General features: G+C 40.7%; 1 long non-coding RNA gene across 1 annotated transcript; it reads left to right on the forward strand.

The window, feature by feature from the left end:
* The first annotated feature begins 18,254 nt into the window (after positions 1 to 18,254).
* Positions 18,255 to 21,864, forward strand: LOC119042699 (uncharacterized). Its single transcript, XR_005081271.2, has 4 exons — positions 18,255 to 18,313; positions 19,120 to 19,246; positions 21,015 to 21,075; positions 21,640 to 21,864. It is a non-coding gene; the product is annotated as an uncharacterized LOC119042699 (long non-coding RNA).
* Positions 21,865 to 22,587: the final 723 nt, after the last annotated feature.

Below are 22,587 nucleotides of genomic sequence, written 5' to 3' on the forward strand. Positions count from 1 at the left end.
AAGGATCTCTGCAAAACCACTCTGAAACAGGGGAAGTAACCTCCACAATCAGTAACTGCCCTTTCCCTAAGCATCTCCTTATGTCACCCACATGTCATAGAAGTCCATGCAAGAGTTGTTTTCTGGAGTTTGGGGAGAAACAATGCTAAGTCTGCAAAGGCATGATAAGAGCTTCTTTCCTCCCCTTGCTGCCTCCTGCACTCCTACTCCATTGTGGTCAGGGTATGACTTTCCTTCTCCTTTTCTGCATATTTCTCTGAAAGTACCTTAGGAGTGATTGCTAAATCAAACCCCCTTTTCTTATTTTTGTGCTGCTTGGTGGCCACAATTTCCATGCTTCGTAAGAAGGGACTGTGACACTAACCCAGATGTGAGGAACAGATCCTCTCTTGATTAGAGTTTGAGTGACACAACTTCTCTCATTAGCTCATTTTCCTCTTCCTTTCCTGTGAGTCAGGGTTCTGAACTGTCCCATTGCTCCTTTTACTCGATCTCCTTCCTGGATGCCTTCATACACCCTCATTTCTTCACCTCCTAACTCCTCAGCCTGTCCTTCATCCAGTCCTCAATTCACACTTCCATGAGTCTCCGCTTAACTCCCAGATAAACAAGTCATCAGGATGTACCACAGGCACCTCAGGCTCAGGACAAATTAAAAAAGCAAATCAGGTTCTTGCCTAGACCTGCTCTTCCTCCTGAATCCTCCATTCAGCTATCCTTGCCAAATATTCTTTCTACCCTCCCCATTAACACCTCCCTCCAAAACACAAAGTTCAGATGGCGATCTCACAGAAACATATGGCCCCAAATACCATCCATATGCCAATGACTCAAATCTACTGAACAACCCCACCTGCATGTCTAACACATGCCTTGAAATCAACATGATCAAAAAAGACCTCTTTATTTAACACACTCCATCCCACCCACCAGTCTTTCCACTTCAGTAAATAGCACCACCATCCATCAAACATGTAGGCCAAGAAGCTGCCAACCGTCTTGGTGTCTTCTCTCCATTTCATTCCCTACATTTAACCCTTCATCAGATCATGATGTCTTCATCTTAAAAGTATGTACTCCCCTTAATCCCACCTTCTCACCTCCTCCCTTCATAGTTTATGCCATCATCATTTCTTGCTCGGGCTACACAACGGCCTCCTAAGGCATCTTCCCTGTTGCACTCTCCACCCCCGCCATTTCATTCCATTCTCCACACAACTGAGTGAGATGTACGCCACATGAATCAGGTTAGATCACTGCCCAGTGGGTTTCCAGCACACTTGAAGCAGAATCCACACTCCTTTCCATGGGTGACAAATGGCTGACAATTTGTTATACTCATCCATACTAGTACAGGTCTATATAATCAATACATTAATTTCCCTTTAAATGTCTTGGAGCTATGGGAGGATTTGAAAATGGGAAAGGAGACAAGGGCAATCTAATTATTATATATAATTAATATTTGTCCATTCCTTTGAATTAAAAATACATACAAACATAAATGCATATCTGAATATTCACACAGACATGAAAGTTTTACATACGACCATTATATGAATTTATATAATCAATTCATAAGAATAGGATTCAGCCCTGGCTGGTGTAGCTCAGTGGATTGAGCGTGGGCCTGCGAACCAGACAATTGAGGTTCAATTCCCAGTCAGGGCACATGCCTGGGTTGCAGGCTGGTTCCCTGCAGGCCAGTTTCCAGCAGGGGATGCACAAAAGGCAACCATACATTGGTGTTTCTCCTCCTCTCTCCTTCCCTCCCCCTCTAAAAAAGATAAATAAATAAAAAATCTTAAAAAAAAAGAATAGGATTCATTGTGGGATAAATAAGATCTCGTTTTCTTTTATAATGGTATGCCTACAAATCTAACTTCAGAACCCTTAGCTGTTACTTGCTGATCACTTCTGCTGCTGCTCCAGATGCTTCTAGTCAAATCACTTGTCTACTAGTTACTTTATGTGACACATGCTCATTCTGGAATCTTGTCTTTGAGCTACTGCCTCTTCTCTTGACTATTTTCTGCAGCAAATTCCTCTGTGGCTTGGGGCTGTTCTTAGCAAAGGCCCATGATATAGTTTGTGGATGGAATCCCCACTTGCTTCTTGACAAAGGGAAACACGGACTAACAGATTCAGACTATAAACACGAGGATCCTCTTCTATGAAAGCCTTTCTTGAGTAAACATGGGATTGGTTGTCATGGAAAATTCTGTGGCTGAAATAAATAGGGTATAATAAAATAATTGAACAACATTTTTTAATTTGATTTCCTAAGCCGTGTTGGTAAGTAATTGGCATAGAATCTGGTTTCTCATATGATAATATAATCTATTTCATACCACATAATGTATCACATTAGCACCATATCTGTTGGGGGAGATGGGTTAAATGTAAAATTATGTGACTTAATGTTACTGTGACTTCAGTCATTTTCTTTTTTTCTATCACTTATACAAAACTTATTAACAAAGAGTAAAAAGGAGACGAGAACAACTAGAAAAAGATTCTCCTCCTGTGATATTATTGAGTAAATTATCTTACCTTTCTGGACATCACTTTTCTTATAAATGAATTATCTCATGGGTCATTAAATTAGACTCATTCAGCAAATATGTATAGTTTCCACTTACTTTGTTTTAGGCACAAGCCCTTCATGAAGTTCATTAATTTTATAACGTCACAAGCATTAAAATAAATCATAAATGCAGAAGATTTCTTATCCAATTCACTAAATGACATTCTGCATGACATTATAGCATCAACTAGAAACTCCAAGATTTACTCATTAGGCCTTACCAGGAGTTGAAAATAATTCATTGCCAAGACTTCAAACTCCAAAGTCCCCCGCCTGGCCACTCCACCAATCTTTTCTGTTCCCTTCCTCTTCTTCAAGCTTCCTGTAGTAAATTTATTGCAAAATGGCCCTACATAATCCCTTTCTAGCTTTGCCCTGTTTACAGGCCCCTGGGATGTGACTTTCAGGTTCCTCTCACGGAGAAATAGAGTTTGGCTAGGCTGTGACGTGCTATGGCCAGCAGGATTTGTGGAGGGAGTGACAGGTACAAGTCCCAAACCTAGTCCTCAAGAAGCCTTGCAGCTTTTGCTTACTTTCCTGGAATGCCTGCTTTCACCATGGAATAAGTCCAAGCTAGTTTTGCTGGCTGACAAGAGACCACATGGAGTAGATACCAGTCAGTCCAGTTGTCCCAAACACATAAGAGAGCCCAGTCTAGATGAGAAGTCATTCAACTGACTAGCAAATACAAAGCAAAACTCTCAGAGCAAAGGTAAAAATTTCTTGGTGTCTGCTATTGAGGTTCTGTGGTTTAAATTGTAGCATCATGTGACAATAGGTACTCCTCTTGAACTTGTATGCGAGTCAAAGGTTACCATTAGTCCCTCACTTCATTCTTCCAGCCCATCCTCCCTCTGTGGTTTCACATGCCTTTCTATCCACATTCTTCCTGAAGCAGAGTCAAAAGATCAGCCATAAAAGATCTGAGAGATTTCAAATTTCCGCCCCTCAGGTAATGGGGCATGAGATCAGGGGCATTCTTGACCTGGGGTTGCAGGTGACAGCCAAAGTCAAATGTATAATTTCTAATCTCAGTTTGGGTTTCTTTGATGCTTTGTTATTTCTACCTCTGTCTCTTTTACTGACACCCCAGAATTTAATTTGAACCTCTATATGGCAAGGACACTGCATGGGCTTTCTCACTCTGCCTCCTCTGTCTTCACCACCCAACAGTAGCTCTGGTTTTGCACAAGTGATCCTTACTGCCACACAATTGCATTCACCAATCAGAGCTCCCTTCTACCTCTTCTTCAAACTCTCTCTCCTCTTCATGCAGTCTTCTTTCCTTTCTTCTCCTTCATCCTTAGTTAGTCAGCTATTCAACAAGCATTTGATTTGAGCTGTTATATGACAAGGACATCATTTCTGTTTGAATCACTCTCATTCTAGTCAGTGTGGACAGGTTAGTGGAAAACAAGCATGTAAGAAAATGAATGAATAGGTTATATCACTGGGACCTAATATAAAGAACAAAGACTTATGGAAACACCAGGGACTGGAGCCACTAACTCTGGTTTGAAGAGTCAGGGAAAAGTTCCAAGAGATAGATTGTCAGCTACAACTTGGAGGAAAGTCAAAAAGACTTTCTCCAGGTCAAGAGGGGAAGGCAGAAATGTCTGTCTATTTCCTCCGTACTCACTCACTCCTTACACCTTGAAATGTGGCTTCAGCTGCACCAACCAGTGAAATGTTTTTGTTGACAACCTTCTAGTTACCAAAACAATAACTCATTGCTCTTGAGCAGATTCCTCTGTTGACTCATTCCTACTTAATGAAGTCATAGCACCTTCTTCTGAGTGCTAGCTGTGGGCCAGACCTCCCACCAAACACCTCTCATCTCATTTTACCCCCACAACAACTCGTTTAAAACATGATGGGCTGCTGACAGAGAGTTGAGACCAATTCCCCAGGGTTTCATAACCACAGAAGTACAGGATCAGGGTTTGCACCCCAGTCGGATTCCAAACTTGTGCACACAGTTGTCCTATCATCTCTCCTTGGTCTCTGGTTGCTGAGTGATCCTCTACCTTCACCCCCTCTTCCTTTGATCTTAAAATTCATCAATGACTTTCTCAACCCTTAATTTTCTTTCTCTATACCTTATTCTTTGGTTTCTACTTCCATCTGTCTTCAGCTTCCTCTTAAATCCCAGAAGCCACAATCGTGTATATACAATTGCCAACAGAATGCCTTATTTGGGTTTTCCTAATGGTATCTTAAATTTGACATGCCCAAATTGTGTCATTGTCTTTCCTGAAAACCAATTCCACCCACTGACTGTTTCTTCTGAGTCAGTGAGGCTAAAGTTTAGAGTGGGTCACCTATTTCTAACAGCCTCCTTCACCCTCCCCACACCCAATCAATTTCAGCCTTTGACATGTCAGTGGACTCCAGCCCATTCCCACTGACAACATTGCTTAATATGCCTGGACTTCCTGTTTCAGTTTATCTCCTTACCCTTCAGTACACCTCTGCATGTAGACAAGTTAATTGTGCTGATGCTCAGCTCAGATTATGTCACCGCTCTATGCATAAAACCTTAACGGTTTCCCCTTGTTACCAAATAAAGTCCAAACTGTACATACAGTTAGTGCTGCAGACCCTTATAGCTGGAGCCTGGACTGCAGCTTTATCTCCTGTAGCTCATCTGCACAGTCCCTGTGCTACAGCAGTCCAGTGGCAGGGAGGAGTCAGGTGTCTTCTGCACCTCTGTATCTTCATGCGTCCTATTTTTTCTCATCTCTCCTTGTAACTCTTCCTGGTACAAGCTTGCCCATCGTTGAAGTTCTTTCTCCATTGTTACCTCCTCCATGAAGATTTTGATCCCCTCAGACACATGACTGACCCAAGCATTTTTTGGTCCATATTTGCCCCTGAATTGGGATAACTGTTTTATCCTTTTACTAAAGTGTGTGCCTCTTGAGGTAAGAATGATTGATTGTCCCATTTACTGTGAACCTTGACTCTCGTGGATGTAAATATTTAGAAAATTGATTCAAAATAATGAGTTATGATTATAACAGTATGGTGTTAAACTATGGTTTTATAACTCAGGAACAATCCTTTTAGAAATGTGCAAATCCTCCAAAACAGTAAACTGGAGAGGTGTGCCATGTAGTTAATAAAAAACAGAGTTTCAGGGGAACTTAAACTTCATGGGGTGTTGGCCTCTCACTGATGGAAGTTTTTGCACTGTGTTGGATTTGTCAATGAATATGTACGTATGTATGTTTGGCTCTTCCAAATCATTTGTTTGTGGGACTGCGGGTTGATATGAACAGGCAGTTCTGTAGGAAACCTACTTACCATTTTGATAAATGCCTTTTGTATTCAGTTTGGGTAACTCAGCTATACTCTTCTGTATATTTTGGTAGGCCTGTTCTTGAAAGATATGATTATGTATAACTCAGGCAAATATATTGTAAGTGTGTATCCTTTTGGGGGGCCTCTTGGATTTAATAAACCTATTCATAAAACAAGTCCTAGATGTTTCTTTAGAAGAGCTAACCAATTGATATTAGTGTTTTGTGAAACACTCTATCTGAATTCCCTCATTGATTGAAAATTATGTTAAATCCCACAATATGCACAGTCACTTCTTTTCTTAACATGTGGGCACATTACAAGGAATAAAATAACAGATTCAGTCAGGGGCAGCAGAGTCCAGCTTTTCCTATCCAGGTCAAAGTAACTTAACAGAAAAAAAATCATCCCCAAACTGACACATTTTACCACATCAGTGTGGCAAATACAAAGATTTCCTCAGTGTAGTAAGTTGAATGTTTCATATTTTTTTACTGTATTTAAGAGCAAAAACCCTGTTTGGTGTCAGAAAGGCAAATACGCAAGCAAGCAAACCAGAAGAGATTTGTTTTAGTCTACACTTTCTTCTTTTTCCCCATCTCTTTGATCTCCCGCCTTCATCTCTCTTCCCTCCCTCTCCTCCTCCTTCTTTCCTTCTTTTTTCTTCTCACTCCTCCTCTTCCTCCTTCCTTCCTCTCTCTATCTCCAGACATTTTAGTCATGTAGATGTGACCCAGTGGCTGTCTCTGACACCACTGACCTCTCTCTTCTTCTTATAACACTTCTCTGCTTTCCAGCACAGCTCACTTGTTCATGTTCTTCCTTCATCTCTGCCTGCTCTCATTTAGTCTGTTTGGCTTGCTCCTGTATCGGCCGCACCTTGCAACATTATCCTGCCAGCCTCAGGCCACAGACATATTTACTGCCCGACTACACCCACCACCACGTCATGCCATGCAATTCCGAGGCTGTAGATATGCAGACCCCTCTTATATGTCTGTGGCTCTCCACTCTCCATCCCCAGGCCATATCCCTAGATCTCAAATTATCCACTTGGAGACTAATAAACATTGGAAGTTTAACATGTCCCATACTAAGCCCCCTCCCCTTTATCCTACTGCTCCTATTGCCTCTGTAGCCCACTCTATGGCAACTCCATTCTTTCAGTTGCTTAGGCCAAAAGAGGTGGCAAAGTAACAAACTTCCTGCTCTCCAGCGCAGCAGCAAACTCTGGGGATTGTTCCTTCAAATGGGTCCACTGTCCACTGTTGAAGGCTCCTGAGTTCCCACCGCTGTCACTTAGCACAGCTTATTCCTCTCGCCTGGATTTTGGCTTCCTTCCTAACTGGTCACCCTGCTTTTGCCCTTTCCCCCTTTCAGTTTATTCTTTATCAAGAAACACTGTGATCTTGTTAAGAAAATAGGTCAGATGTGTCCCAACTTCACTGGGAGTAAAAGTCTAACTGTGTCCTGAAAACCTTTCTGGTTTGATTTGATTCCCAGCTTCTTCTCTCAAAGTTTCTCCTGAAAACTGCTCTTCCCCTTGCCTGCTCTGCTTTCTCAGGTAACTGCCCTGCTGAGTCTCTCCAAGTCACCTTAGCAGAACCTGGGGCCCACCTACATCCCCCACACTGATTACCACCAAGGGCAATACCCTGTATGCTATGACTTTCTGTATCTTGCACCCCATGGTCTTTGTCTGAGGGAAATCCTGAGCTGTGTCCTCCCTGCTTATTTAATGGTCCTCATCCAACTGGAGTCCCAACCTCCTCAGTACAAACTCTGAAGAGCACAACCATCTCTGTACTGTCTTTCCTCATCCACCTCTCTTCCTCCCTACCAGGTGTCTAGGCATTTGCATCCCAAATAAACCACTTGACCCACTAAATTGTCTCTGATGCAAGGATTGGGTTCAAGTCATTTCTTTCCCAACAAGTATAATATTACAGAATCTTGGAGTTGGAAGAATCTTCAGATGGGGTTGAGTCTTATTTCCTTCTCAGTGCAGGAACTCCTGATGACATTCCTGACAGGCAATCAGTTATTTCCCTCTCTTTGGGTCATTCTTGTGATGAGGATTTGCAACTTTGCGCAGCCTGTTTCTTTCCTACAGACCTCAGTGAGCTCCATTTGACAAGCATTTCTCAAGAGAATGCTAACTCCAGACAGACCATATGCAGTGATGGAGGCTAGTTCACCACCAGTTGCAGGAGGGACTACTCAGCCACCACCATGCAGTTGAATGGCTCAGGACTGACTGCTGTGATGAATGGGAGATTTTCAGCACTCATGGAAGAGTTTCCTAACCAACAAAGAAGTGTTCTGGAAGCGACTCACAGGATATAAGTAAGCTCTCAGGATATCAGCCCAGGATTCTACCAGATGACCGTGTGGGGACAAAGCTAATGCAGGAGAGAAACTGAGACTAATAACACAGGGGACTCCTAGCTACTACAGATAGGAAGCAGCCCTGCTTCTCAACTTACAGCATAGGAGCCACTAAATTTCCTATGAATTAAACTAGCTTAATTCAGGATTTCTGCCATTCAACTGGCATATGTACAATATACAGGAGGGCTTTACTGTAGTTGTGTTTCCAAGGAATAAATTAGTAGTGGTGGAAGTTCTGATTTTATCACTGATATATGGTATAGAGGTTACCTTCCATGGTGCCCTTAAATTCAGATTACAATGAATCCTGACCTTCATTACTCTCTCTTGAATTTTACAAATAAATGCTAAGTAGGGAAATATTAAGAATAGCTTTGTTTTCTTTCAATAAAGCAATGATATATATATAATGCATATATATAATATATATAATATGCATATATATGTTACAGAACAGAACCAAGGGGAGGGGGCTCAGATATACTATTACTGAAAAAACTCCCCAAATAGCAAATAAATTTGCTATGCCTGCCACCAGAGGAAAGACATCTCTCAATGCTAGAGATTTGTGAAAAGGAAAGGAATTATTTATTTAAAAGCTATACAGATTTAGAGTAGCGACTTAATGTCTTCATTAAAGTATTAAAGTCCTTTAGGATGCCCACAGATACTTACAGTCCTCCCTTCTCCCTCTGTCCTAATCTGGGTACCGCATCTCAGGAATGGAAGTAGACGTCCGTGATTCAGGCTTCTGGCACTATCAGGTGTGTCGCTGCCAAGATCTTCATTTAATCTAAAGCCATGTGGTACCTTCTCATGGTCCATTATCAAGAGTCCTTTCACCCATTTTCTTCCAGGCAAAGTCTCTCCTGACTCCTAAGCCATGTGGCAAAAGGGAGTACCCCAAAGCCACATGGTCCTCACTCTCGCCAAAGCTGTGGGGGGTTCCCACTCTGCCAAAGCCACCTGATTCTCCCCCCTCGAATGGCTGCTGAGTCTGGATTTAAATCCTCATGTCAACCTTCCTCTGCACTCCCATTTCGGACGCCTCCTACAATCAGTTATACCTGCCAGCATTCTTGTGTTATTCCAGGTTTCCTGGGCTGCCATCATAAGTCTGAGCAGGTGTGGCCCCATGTCACGGAGCCAATCTTCTCCAAGCTCTCATGCAGGTGCTGTAACCAGGGGGAGCTGCCCCTGTTACATCCTGGGTGGAAGTCACTTCCATCCCCTTGGCTCAAAGCATGGCCATAGCTATTTAACATATCTATGCAACCAGTTAAATGTTGTAGATATGATAAATGGCCATGCCAGAGGTTAGCTGCAAAGCCATTGCTGTACAAAATGGCTCTACATGTTCCTGTTCCATGTGTCCTTTCCCCCAACTCACACCTGTGGGGGGAGGGGAAGGGCATCCTATATATCTTTCCAATATTTCCTGGACAACTTGAGTCCTGGACCCCATTCCAAATTCCTGTTTGGAGTCCCCTAGGGCTGTACTCTGTTTATATATACTGGGACCTACTCCCATGTATAAAACATTCATTATATAAATTTTGGAAAATTCTGCTTTTAGGTATATAAATTTAATTGCCTTTGTTACAGATAACCAATTGTCCCTACATTTTCCTTTTTATAGATTAAATCACAGTTGATTTTATAAGGAACAAAAGAGTTATCTAAAACCACAAAGAAATGTGTTTATTTAATATAATCCAAGAAGTTAGTGGATACAGTCAAAATTATAATTCAAAACTGAAAAGAATGTATTGGACTAAAAGATCCAAAACCTAAGGAAGTAACTATGATGACTTTATTATCCTGGGTGGCAGATATATTAACTATATGTACCCAGCTAGAGAATTAATCCTGCCATTATTGTGTATGTTAAACACATTTTTAAAAAATGATAGTCAAAGTTGAAAATGGGGACACAGATTCTGACAATGGAACAAACTGTTGGAATCTGAACTCTGTTGCACACATTGGGTGATCTAATCTTTCCTAGCCTTCAGACTTTAAGCCACCATGATTGCCTAAAATATATATAAATTTAAACAAGTCAACTTATTCATAAAATGTTAGCTGTTTACACATGTTTTCCAAGCATTGTTGGAAAGGAAGGAAGGAAAGAAGGAAGGAAGGAAGGAAGGAAGGAAGGAAGGAAGGAAGGAAGGAAGGAAGGAAGGAAGGGAGAAATGGGTTCAGGAGTGAGGTAACTAGAGTTGGAGAAAGCAGTTGGCTGCCTTCTCAACAATTTCTCCTTCTACACACTCCCCTAAATTAGCTCTGCACAATCTGTCTTTGGGGAAAAGAAACGATGACTTTTTAAGAGCCATACTAAAGTGTGTACTCTCTACAAGGAGGCCAGTGAAGAGAAGACTGGGGTCTACAGCAGACTTGGGAAAGTTTTAATCATTGAACTCTGTACAACTGTGGCTGGGGCAGAGCAGCAGGGAATGAACTGCCTTTGCAGAATCCAGCCAGCCTGGAGGCATTCCTGATCTGAGGAAAACACTTTAATTAATATGTAAAACAGCAGTGGGAAGAAAAGCAAGGTTAATTTCCAAACCACATCACTGCAGGCAGCATCCAGGTTATGAAACCCAGGGACACTTACAGGAGTTCCTGTTTAAAGGCACAGAGGGGCTTTTGTGTGTAAGCAGTTTCCAAGGTGCTCAAAGCCCTTTCACCTGCCCCTGCCCCTCACAGTGGTATTTCTCTCTCTGTGCTTAAAAACATTTCCTTTAACTGGCAGGCTGTTGTTTTTAAATTGCAATAGACTTTCCGCTTTGTGAAGGGTTCCCAGTGGCTGCAAATAGGTCTGAAAGCCTTGTTTTGGGGTTGGCCTGGGGGTGTTGGGTAAGGGGCTGCTGACTTCCTTTCTCTTTCTTGCTGTTTCCCTTTTTCCTATTGCCAGCTACCTTTGGAATGTGTGAAGCAGTCTGCTTTGTGCTGCTCAGGAAACTATTCTGCACTTGGCCTGGGGTGAGATTATAGCTCATTTCCTGGGCTGAGGTCTCAAACCCTGACCTGGCAGAGTGTATCATATTCTCATTGTGTTGAGGATCAGCCTCTGGCTGAGACATGGATCTTCCAAGGTAAAGAAACAGAGCTGACAAGTCTTCCCTAGATTGAACTGAAACGGCTTCATCCAGTGCTTGAACAATTAATGTAATTAAAGAACACATGCAGTTGCCTAAAGACTTGCCAACCTGTGAATGCTTGTGCACCTCCTGGCTCCCACCTTTTCAATGGCTCACAGATAACTTGAGCAACATACCCACATATTTGGAGGAGAACCCCATGGAGGAGAAGCCAGAAGGCTTGGACATGATGCTGTATTCCTTCATTATCCAATAAAATACCCAGTCCTACCACCAGATATGCAAGCATCTCCAAAATATCTGAACACTTCCTTGGATCACAGACTTAAAAAAAATTAAAAGTCCTCGGGAAGAAAAAGCAAATTTGCACACATTTTCATAGTTTTTTGCATATTCTCTTCTAACCCAGTTGGCTCCCTAGACTGCCACTCTTTCCAATTTCTTCTGTCATTGCCTCCATTTGGAGCTCCACTCACCAACCTGCCTTTTGCCTCGACTGCTATAGCCCTCCAGCCTCTGGCACCAGTTTCCTTCTCATCTATCATGCTGGCAGAGTTGCCTAAAGGCTCTTAATGGCCTGTAGGAGAAAGCCCAAGCCCTTGCTTGGTGTCACAGTCCTATGGAGTTCCTCTCTTGCCCTCAACATGCAGAATGCCTTGCATTTTCCTGAACTTGCTTATTCTTCCCTCCTGCTTGTCCTAGAACATCCTGTTGACTCTCTTCTCAGATTGGATAGCTCTTATTAGTGTTCTGATGCTCAAGCCATTCTCACTCCCTTTGGGAGCATTCCTTGCTCCTATGATGGAATTGTATTCCCCCCATGTGAGCGCTGGAATATCCTGGGTCAGATTCTGTACAACCAGCAGTACATTCCACCGCATACAACACTTTGTCTGTGTAGCTTCAAATGGCCTTTCTCCTGCAAGCACCAAGCGGTGTGTCTTGCCTCACATATGAACACATAAAAAACAAAAGTAAAAATAACCTCAAAGGAACATGTATATTTAAAGGAATATATATATATATATACATATATATAAATTTTATTATTATAAAAATTAAATTTGCTTACAATTTACAAAATGACTAAGTTAATTTTCATGAAAATAGCTCAGAACTATCTTGTTTTTTTTGTTTATTATAATCAAAGTCTATGTTTAAAAAAAAACAACAAGAGTTTATTGGCCCATGAAACTAAAAAGTCTCCATGAATTTATCAACAGCAGGGGTGTTCAAATGGCACATGCATCAGACTAATCTGGAGGGCTCATGAAAAGATAGCACTGAGCTGCAGCCCCAGAGTTTCTAATTCAGTGAATCTGGGTGGCTGAGAATTTGCATTTCCAATGATGTTCCAAGGTGACGATGCTGCTGCTGCTCCGGGACCCTGCTCTGAGGACCACTGGCCCAGAAATTCTAGCACTGCTGGATCCCTGTGTTTGATTATATTCCCAGGAAACTATTTCTCTCTTCAGCCCTTCACATTGAATTCCATGGTGTTGATGTCCTGACACAGTAAGCTCCAGGCAGTCCCTGGCCAGCATGCCCTTTAGAGTAAATACTTTCAGAAAGAGATTTTTCTCAACATTCACACAAATGTCCCCAACCTGACTCTGGCTCCAGGAGACTCACGTGTTCACTCCCAGCCCAGTCCCTTGGTACTCTGTGGGGTAACACTTATGTGACAACTTCTCTACTGGCAGCTCTCCCGTCCACCTCCACTCAGAATCTTATTTAAAGGAAGGAATGTTGGGCAAACAAAATGTTATACATAGCAATATGCATTAAGCTGGATGAGATACTCAATCTCTCTGAACCTCATTTCACTAACCCAAATAACTGACTCCATAATACCTACATTTTAAGGTTAATATGGGGATTAGAAACATGACCAGTTTAAAACAGCCAGCGTGTTGCCCGCCACACAAAATATGTGGAATAAAAGATAGTTAGATATTAAGGGAACTTGCTTTGTCTCTTCATACTTTTCCCAGTGAAGGTGGTTCCTTAGAATGGGTAGGCCCAGTTGAGGATACCCACACCATCCTTTGTTCTCACCCATCTCTTGTTCCTTAACTAGCGACCACACCCTTTTGGTCCATTCATGGGAGAGCCGAGGTTCTTCCTTGGAAAATGGGGCAAATGTTTAATGAGTACTTATCCATTTAGCACCAATCGAATATCTGCCTCCCTTAGTCAGAAATGCCTGGCACTCCTTCCGTCTGTTAAGGTTCATTTTTGTGTGGCTCTCACAATTTTTTCTCCAAGATTTTAGGTTTTCACAGGTTTGAAAGGGTGCTGTGAGATTAAAATTTCATTCCTATTTTTTAAAAAAAGATTTTATTAATTTATTTTTAGAGAGAAGGGAAGGGAGGGAGAAAGAGAGGGAAGACAACGTTGAGCAGCTGCCCCTGGTACACCCACAACCAAGGGACCTGGTCCAAAACCTAGGCTTGTGCCCTGACCTGGAATCAAGCCAGTAACCTTTTGGTTTGTCAGATGATTGCCCAACTCACTGGGCCACATCAGCCAGGACAGATAATTGTGTCTGTTCCCATCTTTCCTTCAGGTCTTTCCTCTGAGATCCATTACAGAGAGGTCCTAATGAAGCTTATATTAGGGTAATGTTAGGATACTCAGTTGTTTGAGAGGAGGGGTGGGTCAAGAACTTGTCCTTTGCTCCTCAGTTGTGGACTCCCATCTGCCACAGCAAACTGGAGGATAATGATTACAGTAACTATTACTAGCTAAGCATTTATGCGCTGGCACTGAATCCTCATAAAGCCTGTGAGGTAGATATTCAATTTTACAGATAATAAAACTAAGTTTTGTGAGATGAACGGCAGGCAGAGCTGGAGAGCCAACTCTTTGGACCTGGGCTAGATTTCTCCCATACAGAACATTAAGTTGTTGATGTTGTTGTTGTTGTTCTAAATTGGATTACATATAAATTCTCTTTCCCTCCAATATTCAGTGAGATTTCTGGCAGTCACTGAGGACCCATTGCCTAATTGTTGCCATGGGTGATTTTCTCAAATCACTGCTCTGGGCCCTGGGCCATCACACCGATTCACCACACTGAAGAATGCCTTTGTTAGTGCAAAGGCAACCTCAGGTAATCCATGTTTTGATGCCCCTACAATTTTAAGCACCAAATTAACTTCAGAAGTTGCATAAGGAAAGGTTGACTCTTCTATTTTCTCTGGGATTGACAGCCACAGCTCTGCTTCAGGGTGGGCAGCCTCTGCTTGTTTCTCTGCCCTCACCCCACCTCTGCTTCCATCAGACCAGAGCTGCATTTGGGTGGGTGGAGAGTCCTGTTGCAGTGTCATTGGAAAGCACTTCACCTAGAATAGCCTGAATATTCAAATACTGGACTCAAAGCCCAAGAAGTCCTATTGTCCTGTCATAACCTACGAGGAGACTGAGCATACCACTTCCTTTCTTAGCAGATATATGTATGTACTTGAACATTTTAATGCTTTAGAAAGTTAAAAAGAGTCACAATTCAGGGGTTCCTTGTGGTTTTTATACAGTGCCTCCCCTGCAATTCCACTATTGTCATATATATGGCTCTGAAGCAAATGAATGAATGAAAGAATGAATGTATGGATGTTCTGAACCTAATGAAATCCAACACTTGAGAGTACAAATAATAGTCAATATGTAATCTATTTTCTCTTTGGGGACAATTGGAACTTCTTAAAATTTTGGGACTAATGGAAAACACTCACAATATATGGAGAAAATAAATCACAAATTTCTGAATATCTGACACGGCCATGAAGACTGCACCTTACTTCTCTGAGAAGCTTTAAAATAGCTCACTGCAGACCTAGTGCTGTATCTCTGTGACTGTTGAAATCAGGACTCTGTTTTGACCAGCATAGGTTCAGCTGAATGATGGTCACTTCTGAGGTTTTATTAGACACCTGCAGAGGGTGGGGAAACAAGGTAAGTAACTACACTGAACTGCAAAACATTTTGTCTGGCCACCTTTCTCACTTGCTTGTTTTTCCTTCCCCCCCTTTTTATTTATTTTTTTGTGGGGTGGGGGAGGTATTTACCGGAGAAAGAGGGAATACCTATCACCATTTGACTGGGTGTTGAATTTAAGGAAGACTGGAGGTGACAAGAGGAAACCTTATGATTGACTATTGCCTATTAATGAAAGTCCATATAAATCAAGGCTCACATGGCTCTTATATGAATAAAATATTATACCTGGAGGCAGGAGAATGTGATATATTCTACTATTTTCATTAATCTGCAAGTTTGCTGTTCAAGGCTAAGGGTACTCATCACTGCAGAGTAGAGACAGGCTCTTCTGTATTTCTGGTGTCTCAGGTCAAGAAAATGTTCTTTCTTTAGTGAGACAAATCTCTTTTCTCACCTGACACCTGACAATTTTTTTCCAGGATTTACAAAATTGCTTAGACATATTCAGGTTTCAAGGGGTTGGCTGAGTGCTTGAACCATATCTTAAAGCATCTAATACCCAGCATTCTATATTTTATATTAATTATGTCTTAGTTATAATCAGGTCAATAATTATAAAGACTGTTATGAGGTCAATATAGTAACTGAGTGGATCTACACACATGCTGCCCCGACTGCTTGCATGGTCACAGGCCCAGCTTTATAAATGAAGGAATGAAGTGAAGGTTGAAGCTTAAGCCCAGGCATTGGGTGAGGCAGTTATTGTGAAGTTTGGAAAACTTGATACATTAAATATTTTGGTGTGGTTCAATCAAACAGTTTTCGTGACCTCGTTTGACAGTTATTTAGGATGTGCAATAAGGTGATTTTTCTTTTCAACTATCTTATCAACCAAGCACGGTTTTCCATGTGGCCAGCTGTTCCTTTTTGCAGCCCTCAGCTATTCTTGGAGTAAAAAAATATAAAATCCTGCTGCGGAAGAAAAAAATCAATGTGCTTCTCTTATAGAGACATAGATTTAATGTGTCACAGGAGTAGATGCCATAGAAATACCTAAATTGATAACACTGATTGTATCTCCACTTGACTGAGAGATCTTAGGGTAAATAAAAGATGGCTCAACTTAAAGTCAGTTAGATTGCTTAAGTTCTTGTTTTAATGATGAAGTTAGCAACTTTACAAAGTAGAGGAAGGAACCTATAGCATTTTCACACTGAAAAAGATTTCAGACTTGTTTCCTGTAGTAACATCTTGTTGATATTATTTTCCTGGCATTTAAAAAATTGTAGTTCTGTTTGTAGTTTCAAAAATAAAAGCTTAGAATTTGGCTCCATTTCAGGGTTCAGCAAATTAGTGTAGTTTGTTCTGGTTTGTGCAAGAGGTCTGTTTGGTACAGTCCCAGGAGTTGATGCCATGTTTGTGAACAGGGCCCACTTTCATTTGAAAACATAAATAAAAGGAAGAGCTAGGTTGGTAGCTTGCCTCCAAAACTATGCGCCCCCCACGTTTGCATTCACAACCACAGCTCTGCATTCACAGCGAGAGGTCAGAGCAGAGCTTCCTAGTCTAGATTTTCAGGGGTAAGCCTAATGAGACACACCAAGGGTTGTCGGTCTGCGGGTAAATACAGACATACTGATGTCTGTCTTTTGCTTTCAGCACTGCCACACCTGCTGAAAGGTCCAGACGCACACCTGTCAGTGCCAGTGTTTGTCATTGGAACAATGCAGAGGTTTCTAAATGGGAGGGAGCTGATTAGCCTGGACTTAATGTCTGTCAGGTGCCAGGCAGTGTGCTAAGCCCTTCCATGTGTATGAATTCCATGGTTGCTGGAGCTCTGCTGTCGCCCATGTTGCCCCCATTTTCACATTTGAGAAAAATCAGACTCAAAAAGGACTCACGTTTGAAAGTCGTATGACACAGTAGTGATGTTTATTCAGATACTTTTCAGCTCCCAAGCAATTATGCTTTCTATCCTGTAGCCTCCTTAAATACAGGTAGATGGTAGCATATAAATTGTAAACTAGAGCATTTCTACAGGCCAAACATCTTTGAAAACCATAGTAATATTATTATAAAAATCTCATTTAAACAGAACATTTTAATGTGGTAAAAACTATGTAACAGCAACAACTTTTATCTGAACATAAATAGATGCATCATTGGCTAAGCAGTGTTTCCATCAAACATAATCGTAACTAATAAACCTGTTATTTTTTAAACAAGTTTTGCTCATCCTTGCTACAAAAACGGACTTCTCTGGATAAAAAATAGACTGTGGAGAGCCACTATCTAGTTTTTTGTTCACTAGAAGTGGGCAGACCAGTGAGACTGGAGGAAGTAATACATTTACAGTTGTTTCATTAAGTCCCCTCACCTCAACCCAAGGAAGTGGGTGAGACACTCACTGTTCATTTAGTCATGTAAATCCTGAAACTCAATTGATGACTCCATCACAACTCCATCACTTTTATTTGCTCCAAATTAGTTAAGCAGGCAACAGGAATATGCTGCTAATGTAGGATATGAATAACAATAATAAATGAAGTATTTATAGCAGTTGTGATTAAAACTACAATTTTTTTACTATAGTGTATAGTATACACTTTTACTCTTTTACTATAGTGCATAGTAAAACTCTTAGAGTATGGCTTGCTGTACAGGTGATTTGCTTTGTTTAATTTTAGCTTTTTCATTCTTTTTTTTTAAATAAAGAACAATCTTTCTGTTTAATTTTCATTTTTTTTGTATTTTGTGATTTATCTTTCTAGGTTTCCTTATTAGTTTTACCTATCTACACTTCTAATTCATCTTCCTTAGCTATATCGTCATATATCTTTACAGTGACACTTTAAGTGAACACATGATCCCTTTGAACCATGGAATAGGTGAACAACCTTTAGAAATAAACACACACTCTGCTGCAATGAAGCCGGAAGAACCAAGAGAACTGACAGCCGAATACAAAGTGATTGGTTCAGTTAAGGTACACCTGCCGAACCCAGTCTGCCAGCTGGGAAATTCTGCATTTTCCTAAGTGACTGTTCTATAAAGTATTGAGGCTGTGTGTATTTGTGAGCAACCATTGCTCTGCTTTTAGAGACTTGTTTTATTTCTCCTTCCTGTAATGTAGAGTCCAGGGTTTACATATTGAAAATGAGGAACTAAATCAAATGGTGGCTTATTCTTTAAAGTAAACAGAGCAAAGACTATCAGTGGCAGATGTAGCAAAAGCTAGCTGGCCCTATGCAAAGAAGAGGTTATAAAAAACAAAAACCTCTTCCACTGAAATAATTATCTTCAATTGCTGAACTGCTTTTAATGTTTTTCATTTGCACAGAATTTTAAGGATAGGTGATGCTGACAAATACTAGTGAGAAAATGGGGAAGACTGGCACATAGATTTGGGGGCACTCAGAAAGTCCACCCTTCTCCCTTTTGTCTGCATGGACCATACCTCTCCTTCAAAGCCCTGCTGAGAACTTTCCTTTCCAGGGAGCACCCCTGACCCTTCCAATGCTCTCCAACCTCCTCTTCTCTGTATTTCTGAAACCCACAGTGTCCTGCTATCAGCACAACGCTATGTCACTTGGTTTATTTAGCTCTTTCCCTTCAGTGGATACCTTGAAGGACAAAGGCTGGCTCCATCCAGGGTACGTAGCTGAAAAACAAACTGAAAACCAGAATGCGTTTATTAACTCTTTTCTGTTTTGTGTATCGTTCCTGTCATACCATCTGCCCTGAAAGGAGAAGGGGTGTTTTATGTCCTTTCTTTTTCTTCCATACCCCCAGGGCCATGCTGAATTGATTGTGAATACCTCACGGGTAGAAGGAAGTAGAAATGTGTCCAGGCGATTGTGCTCTGGCTTTAAAAGTTCATTCGGATATGTGGAACAAAATCAGGCACTATCTTCAACAGGTAGTAAAATAGTAAAATTAACCCTTTCGACAACTAGCTAAAGGTGAACAGGTAGTCTGCAAAATTGCTCCAGAGTCATGCCTGCTGCCAATTCACAGAAAACTTGAACTTTACTCTGGGTTACTCTGTGTTTCAGATGCCAGGGCTGATTTCTGAAGGCTGTGTTGTTGTTATCTGGCTTCTCGCATTTGACTCTGGTTGGAGCAATTCTGTGTCCTGACAAGTTCTGAGATGATGAGTTAAACATGGTGGATAACTGTTGCAATGGGAGCTAGATGGTTCCCGATGACATCACTGGACCCTTCAAAATGCCATGACTGGTGCCTTACAAAAAGTCCTTAAACAGAATGTGGTCAAGGAGTTAATGACCCTTTGTTAACACGGATATTGCCAATTTACCTGTTAGCCCTACAAGAAAATTCTTGCTTTGAATTCCAACATTTTTTACATATATCATGCAAAGTACTAATTTTCTTCTACAAAAGCAATAGTCTCTCTCTTTTACTGTTTATTTTTAAAATTAAATTATACTAAGAACTGTGAAATACTCAATTCCTGCTGTGTATGAGAGACCAGCTATAAATTTTAAGTAAAAAAAAACCTTTAATGTAAATATAAAAAAAGTCTTTTTGCTCTGGTTATGAACACTGTGTTACTATATCTCCATTAAATGGTGACTATATGAAGATGTTATTACAGTATTAAGAAATAGATTTGGTATAAATAAATTATCATTAGTATAGTGTATATATGTGATATAAGGTGTACATGTGGTATATATATATAAGATATGTAGATATGCTTATTATATAAGTAAATGTATGTGTATGTGTGTCTATACCATCAACTCAGAATCAAGTTCCAGGAACAATTAGTGCTATTTTGCCAAATCAATAGGAGAATTTCACCGCATTTTCCCCTGCCCTTGATTTTTCCTCTTTTTCCAAAGACCTTCTGGTTTAGAATCCTTTTTATTAATCATCAAGGTCCATGTGTCAATGATCTGTTTACCTGAATTTGCTGTCGTCTATGAGAATTTCCAAGTACTCTTTAAAACAAGAAGAAAAGCAGAAGTAACCCACAGGCTACTTACAATCATATTTATAATTGGCACATTGAATTAAGCATTTTGAATTAGACCGTGTGTCTGTTCCATTGATATTATAAAAGGATATCCTTTTTCCACATTTTTCAGTTGTGATTCAATCACAAGTATTAAGGTACGTATTAAGTAATATTATAATTTCTTAGGAAAATTAGTTTGGCATTTGAGATAAAACAGATTTCCTCTTATATTAAAATCAAACAAAACAAGACCAAAAAGAATTCCTTAAGTATAATCAAATATCCATTGATTCTATTCCCCTCCCAGGAAGCTTTTGTTTCCCTTTACTATCAACTCGATAACAATGTAACCTAATTCAAAATAGGACATTTCCTGTGGGTCACCTCTTGGGAAGGCTTCCTCAGGAGATTCTGAGGAGACAGAGATGGATGACCTGGCTGTCTCCTGTGAGCTTTGGTTTCTACCTGTGCTGATGTCTTTACAGCCAGCCTTCTCAGTGAGGAATGCCCTGAGGTCTTCTCTAGCTTTCCCTATGGTGATCACTAGGCTGCCTATGGCCATCAGAAGGGTAGAGAATAGTGGAACATTGTATAATTCCAGGAAAGGAAAGAACCCTAACATTTTCTGTGTGCGTATGATGGGTAGGCTCTAGCTAGGTGTTTTATATACACTGCCCCATTGAATCTTTTTTTTCAATTTCAGAACATTCAGCTTTGGCTGACCTTGAGCTTCAGAGAAGTTAATTTGCCCAGTCACAGAACTGGTAGGTAGAGGAGGTGGGAAGGGAATTCAGGTCAGCATCAAGCTTGCTTTATTGCAAATTTCTTTCTGACACTAATTTCTCTGTGACAGACATCCTTGCTTTGTCCCTCTGTTCCCATGGTTTTAGAACTGTAGGCTCTTGATGGGCTTCCTTATTCATGTTTGCAATTTACTCCTCCAGTTGCTGGGACTCTGCCACTTACCCCAAACCTGTTGGATATGATCCTTAATGATATCCGCCATTCACTTTTTCATTCATTCACGTATCCAAGGCTTCTATTACATTCCAGGCATTGGATAAGAATTCCCAACTTCAAAGACATCATGTACTTTTCTGGGATGACTGAACTTTACTCCAAAAAATGACTATAATAATTATAGTAATGATAACAATTATAATTTATAGCAACAATGTTCTGGGTTGAATTGTGTCTTCTGCAAATTCACATCTTGAAATCTTAACCTCAGAATGTAATTGTATTTGGAGATTAGATTTGTAATAGTAAACTAAAATAAAGTCATTAGGCTGGTCCTAATCCAATCTGACTCATATCTTTATAAAAAGAGGAAATTTGGATACAGTGCCATGTACAGAGGAAAGATGATATGAAGGAATGTGAGGAGAAGATGGACAACTATAAGCAAGAAGAGAGACCTGGACCAGATCATCTACCACAGCCCGCAGAACCAACCAACCCTGCTGACAGCTTGATTTTGGACTTCAGAACTATGAGAGAATACATTTCTCTTGTTTAAGCCCTGAGTCTACTGTGCTTTGTTATGGCAGCCCTGGAAATGTAGTAAGAACAGCAATAACTAAAAAATTATCTGTTTATTCATCTATCTATCATCTATCTATCTATCTATTGTTATGTACTATATGCCCTTAATATATCAAGGTGTGGTTTAAGATGCTTCTAATGCATCATTTCATGTAGACCTCCCAATAACCTTGCTGCTACTAGTGTCACTGTGACTTAGAGATCATGAAACTCGCCCAAGACCACAGAGCTAGTAGGAAGGAAATCCAGGATTCAAATCCACACCTTTTACTGCAGCATGGTGGATTATTCTCCTCAGTTTATCTTCATGAAGTCCTCCCAGCTGGCTGAATCTGAGCCCCAGGTGTCCTCATTGTGAACTGTTCTTATGTCTCAAATGTCAAAAATGTCATCAAAACAACAGTGATTTTTTTCAGATCACTATAATGTCCAGGGGTCATTAAATTAAGCATGGGTTCTCATATCTCCATTCTCCACCTGGCAGAAAAATCTGCTAGAATGAAGAAGGTAATCTTGTTAGTAAACCATTACCTCAAAACTGAAGAGCTAATATGGTTGTTGTTATTTCTGGCATCAGAGGGTTTTGGTGCTGAACAAAAGAGATCCCGGTTCAATGTAGTATATGTTTTTATGAATAGTTCACTGTTTACAACACACAAACAAATGTTGCTTCGGAATCAGCCCAGCTTCTTGTCACATACATGAGGAAAATGTGGAGATGGAGAATTTGA

The sequence above is a fragment of the Artibeus jamaicensis genome, unplaced genomic scaffold, assembly GCF_021234435.1.
Source record: "Artibeus jamaicensis isolate MK-2021 breed Jamaican fruit bat unplaced genomic scaffold, CSHL_Jam_final contig_559, whole genome shotgun sequence".
Lineage (NCBI taxonomy): Eukaryota > Metazoa > Chordata > Mammalia > Chiroptera > Phyllostomidae > Artibeus > Artibeus jamaicensis.